Raw genomic sequence first — 6000 nt, forward strand, 5'->3', positions numbered from 1 at the left:
GAACCAAGACTCTGTTTAAACTAGTCAAGGATGCCTGTTTGGTTCTTTATCTGAAGATATTTACATTCGTGGAATATTTATCGTGTAATAAGGGTGTGTTAAGTGTAACATTCTTGACCTTTTATAAACTACAGCCTCCTTTAAAATAAAAAAATTCAACGCTTCTTTTCACTAAATATGTATTATACATTACAAAATGACTTTTCAGAATAACAGAGGTATTTCATAGCACCTCCCATTCGCCTTCAGACCCGCTACCTATTTTTGTCATTTCATAAATATTATTCATTAAATGACAAAAACGGTACAATCTATTATTTATGATAAGAGGGAGGTAATAACAGGTTTACATTTTATGATATTTTTATGTAGTTATTAATTTCAAAGACCTCATCTACTCTGTGACGTCAAAAATATATCGATCATTTGACATCATACCAGAACGAATTACCATAATGCCTTTACAACAGACACCAACGCACTTAAATTCTTAAAATGATGTTAATGACCGAGCGTTGCTGAAAATATAAAACAATATCAGGTTGCACCACTCTTTTATTATTTTTATTGGTTTAGCGACGACGACGTTTACGTGCTTGTCTAGAAGATATCTATTTACTCATCACTCAAAGGCTTCAAAGTTATTGCTAGCTGGAAACAACGACGCCTGTAGATTGTTCCATTACTCTACTGTTCAGACTGTAAAGGTATTAGCAAAACGCTTACTGGGAATTTTAGGGATTTCACGCGTGTATATACGTCTTAAATCCGTCCGTCTTGATGTACGATGAAAGAAAGGAAGTGGGGTAATAAATTCATGTAACTCCGTTGCACACTCTTCAAAATGTAGTCTATAGAACACCAATATACAGGCAACTTTTCACTGATGCTCCAAAATCTGTAGTTTAGCGCTCAATAATTGAAGAGACAATGACTCAATTTTCTCGTCATATCAATCGTCAAATAATGAAGATACTATAAATAACCAATAAAATGTTTATCAATTATATGATTTTCATAAAATAGCAATTTTCTTTTAAAAATAAGCCTCTCAATAAAAATAAAGAAAATAAAACCTATGTTGCACTGCGACTTAAGTCAATTTGATTCGTTATAAAGTAAAAATTTACTAATAAATGTTTTTCTGCTAGTGCCTGTTACAAAAATTGCTACAATCTCCAAACACCAGTTCATAGAGTTTTACAAGAATACCTTTTTTATATAAAAGTATTAAATGCAGAAACTAAAAGTTTATTGCATTGAATTTTCAAGTTGTCAAACTGGCTTTTACGAATGATTTAAAAGAGATAACAAATGCTATCGACGTATTGTATTCTCCGAAGCGTGGAAGCGTTTCAATATGAACTAAATAAAACCTGTATAGCCTTTTATTTACCGACGCCTGAAACAATTTTGAAGATATTTGTATGTACTATTTATTTATAATAGTAGTAATTTACTATGGAAGTTTAGAACACACAATAAATGAAAAGTTTATTTAATATGGCACAATGGTTATTTAAATACAAAATAAAACGGAAAAAACTTTAAACTACGTTAAAATACGTTATGTTGTATTTATGTATAATTATAATAAGTAGAACCCACTAGTATATTTATGTAAGGGGTTTTTTGTGATTATTTTTCCTCTCAAATTAATATTATTTTAAAATTAGTTTTTGGGTTTATAATGTTACTTGTTCCACCTAATTTTATTAATTTATTTCTGCGCCGCCTAACGGTTAACTGGTAGAGCATGCCTTTGGCATTAGATTCGCCTTTATATATAATGTATAAAAAGAATTTTTAATAAATAAAAAGAATAGTGAATTTTATTTAAAGAGTATATATTATGTGTATTTAATAAAATGTATTTATTAATTTAATTTAATGAATACAACAATTTAAATTCGGATAATTTCTTGAGTAAACGGTGAGAAAAGAGTTGTTTAGTTAAAGAAGTCTTGTGTGTTATGTATTCATGTACTTTGGAGTTTGATGGAAGTTTAGAACACGTAATAAATGAAAAGTTAATTAAGTATGCCACAATGGTTATTTGATTACAAAATAAAACGAAAAAAACTTTAAACAAGATATAGTATTTATTATATTTATAAATAGTATAAATAGATATTAAAATGTATGCTATGGTATATTTATGTAAAATTATAATAAGTAGTACCCATTAGTATAATTTATATAAGGAGTTTTTATGTGATCATTTTTCCTCTCAATTTGATATTACTTCTAAATTTATTTTTTGTTATATGATGTTATTTGTTTCACCTACTTTTATTAATTTATTTCTGTGTCGCTTAGCGGTTAAATGGTAGAGCATGCCTTTGGCATTAGATTCGCCTTTATATATAATGTATAAAAAGTATTTTTAATAAATAAAAAGGATAGTGAAAGTGATATTTAAAGAGTATATATAATGTGTATTTAATTAAATGTATTTATCATTTTAACTTAATGAATACAACAATTTAAATTCGGATGATTTCTTGAGTAAACGGTGAGAAAAGAGTTGTTTAGTTAAAGAAGCCTTGTGTGTTATGTATTCATGTATGTAGAACACAATGACAGAAATGACTAGACAGCTGGTAAGTGTGACACATCTTGTTGCTGATTCACTGCGGGTTATCTGCGCTGCAATCTTGTAAAGTAATTTTAAGTCCAAAGTTAAAATAATCATTTCTAAATAAACAAATAACGTTTTTGATATTGGAGTGAAAGATACCTTCATTCAATATGCGTGACGCATACTATATTTTAAAGCTTAATCAAAACAAGTACACAAACATATAACGCTATTTCAGTTAAAACATAGAGATTGCTTTTAATTATTTTCATTTTTTTTCGAAAAAAACAGTTTTATAGCGGAAACAGGCGCTCTTATAATCTACGATCATATTATACTTATATTTACTAACAATTATATGACACCTGTGTCGCTGATATGAATAAAGTATGATCAGTAATGTAGTCGAGGGAAAAAGGCGATGAGTGAAGATCAGAACGCGGCGAATGAAGAATCTGTGAAGGATGCGAGGAAAGTGAAAATGAATTTGTGAAATGTGAAAAGAGAGTTAGTAATAAAAAAACAAAATTGAAAATTTATTTTTAACCGAAATCGTAAAGTCTCTGCACCGTACATGGCAGTAGGTATGAGAGGTTTCCAAAAACAGAAGCCATAAAAATATGACATATAATTAAAATTTAAAAAATAATTGTATCTTCACAATCATACGATTTAGTTACAGTGACAGCTTATATATATTGTTTCTTGTCTTTTAATCAAACCTCTACAGTTTGTGATTGGTTATATTTATTAGGTAACATATTTTGTTAAATATTATTCAAGGCAAGTATTTTTGAGTTGTTTTAGCACAATCGTTTTTGTTGGATAGTATTGCATATTTCCCTTATTTAAGCTTCCTATTTAGATATTTATACATTTTGAGTACTTCATATTTATTTATATAGTTGTATTCGTCTCAGACCATAAATGCCTTCTGCGAGGCCTTCTCCAAAAATATCTATGGTAGATATACCATAATAGACTTGCTTGGCATGCGGGTTGGCGTGACATTTTGGCACGCAGAGATCGCTGCTGCGCATCTTCTGGAAACTTGTTTCTGAACAGTGGCAATCCTATATAATTAATGCAAAGCCATCTACCACTGCAAAAAATTGCAAGCCATCTACCACTGTGCTACATTTGTCAAATCGTATAAAGTGATTGCTCTGAAATATAACACATTCATTTTTTTTTCTATTGATATACGACAGGCCAATAATTTCTGGCAGTACAAAATTTGCACAGACAGATAATACGCAAAAAATAATTATTATTGTAAACGCATTTACTTTATAATCAATACGCCATTATTTTTTTTAACCATTTATTCGGATTACTTAACAGCAAATGAGATATTAAGAATTAAATAACGTTCTTTCCTATATAAATAATGCACAAAGTTTGCTTTTTTATATTGTATCGTAAACCTCAACAAGAGATTATAGTACGTTTTACACTTCAATTGAATTTTTTTCGCAATATCAAGTTCTATATTGAATATAATGTCATAGCTACTTATTCCATAGTATTTAATGAATCCGTCAATGCATAGTATGATGACACAGATTAAAAATTGAGCATACACATTGCCAATTTTTTTTAAGTGCCTAAAAGTAAACAACGCTATTCACTACTACGCTATGACCTAGAGCATGACCTAGAAACGCTATACATATTCATAAAAAACTTTGTCATGTTCACGGGCTACGTTGTTTTACATTCCCTTATTTTTTTAATCAAACAGTGTGACATGGTTGACTTGACTTTGATATGTGATATGTTTAAATGAAAAAAAAATCATTCTGAACACCTTCAACATTCAGACAACACCTTCAGATTTAAAATTGTATTTAATAATAGTAATTACATGCCTCCTTGTCTTTTATATCGAATTACAATAATGTTTTAAAGCTGTTATATCTTTCTCCAGGCTACATGAAAATAGTATTTATTCGTGGGCAACTGTGTATGCTATTAAAATATAGTGACAGCCCATATCTAAGATATCTTGTAATAAATTTAAAAAAGTTCTTTAGATAAACTTATTATGGTGAGGAATAGTTTTTAAATGTTAATGAATGTTGAAAATAAAGTGCGCAACTACTATGTTAAAAATGTTGTAAGTGACCACAAATAAAAATCCGTCTGAGTTTCTTAGAACGGGCGCGTTTGGAACCAAAACTTTTTTAAGTTGAAGTATTAAAGGAGAGTTTAATTTAGACCATCTACGGTCTAACATCTCCCGTGTAGAGTAGATTAACGGTGGTAGTTGTGTTTCGCATTGTTTACCGCACGCGCTTTTACCAGCGGTTTAGCAGGCGGTGCACTTCATTGCACGACTACTGCAGCACAGCGGAAGTAGCTATATATTAGTCCCTTTCTTAGTCAGGATGGACTTCTGAGAGGTAACACCTGAATCTATTAGATATTTTCTTTTGATGTTCACAAGTGGTCAAACTAAATTATCCTAAGTGGAAAGGTTAATTTTCATTTATTAATAATATCGGACGTATAAGCAGAGCTAAAAGCCGCAATTATACTAGGTTAGAGACACTGAAAGATTTTAGAACTGGCCAGTATAAAAAAAGTAAAATTCAAGTTCAAAAACAGAACTTACCGATTACGTACATTACATATTTGTTCATCATAGTGTTATTTGTTTTAATAAATTGGCAGCACATCAACAAATACGTTTCGGCATTGTAATTTTGACGATTTTTTGTCGATCTGCGTTCTTAGTCAGTAACAAATTCTGGGAAGACTTCGATTAGCTTTTAGTAATGAAGCTGCTTCTCGTGTTTGCTCAGTAATGTTTCGCGTGAGGGACGTCTTTCAATAACGAGTATTGAAACTGTCGTTCCTATAGCAGTTTTGAAAGATAAAAAAAAAGTTGTAAACAGCTTGATAAAAAAGAGAAAACACTCAATTCCTCGTTCTCACTCAAAGGACACAACGTTCAAAGAACATTTAAAATAGATTGACTCTTCTAAGACTCGGAGGAAAGTCGCACTGTTTTAATCTTTTCGCGGAATTGAAAGACGAATGCCGCGGGAATTAATTTTTAGAAGAGACGGCAAAGATACTTGTACGATGTATAAATTCTATTTCGAAGCCAGCTTCGGAGAAAAGAGACATGTTCCAATTCTATACTGTTTACTTTTAAAATACACAACAAGTTTAAATAAACTTGTTGTGTATTTTTTTTCTGTGAACATTTTTTATCTCATTTGAATATTTTTTTTTTATTATATGTCAATCAACCAAGGGCGTGGAAATACTTAGATAGTAAAATCTATTTATATATATGTACTCTATTACATATATATATATATATATGTATACATATATATATATATATAATATTCAAAAATGTTTTTTGAATAGTCAATATTGACAGTATTTTACATTCATAGGATTTT

The sequence above is a fragment of the Battus philenor genome, unplaced genomic scaffold (genome assembly GCF_028537555.1).
Source record: "Battus philenor isolate CCGP_79_NKW_IND1 unplaced genomic scaffold, ilBatPhil1.0.hap1 SCAF_18, whole genome shotgun sequence".
Classification (NCBI taxonomy): Eukaryota; Metazoa; Arthropoda; class Insecta; order Lepidoptera; family Papilionidae; genus Battus; species Battus philenor.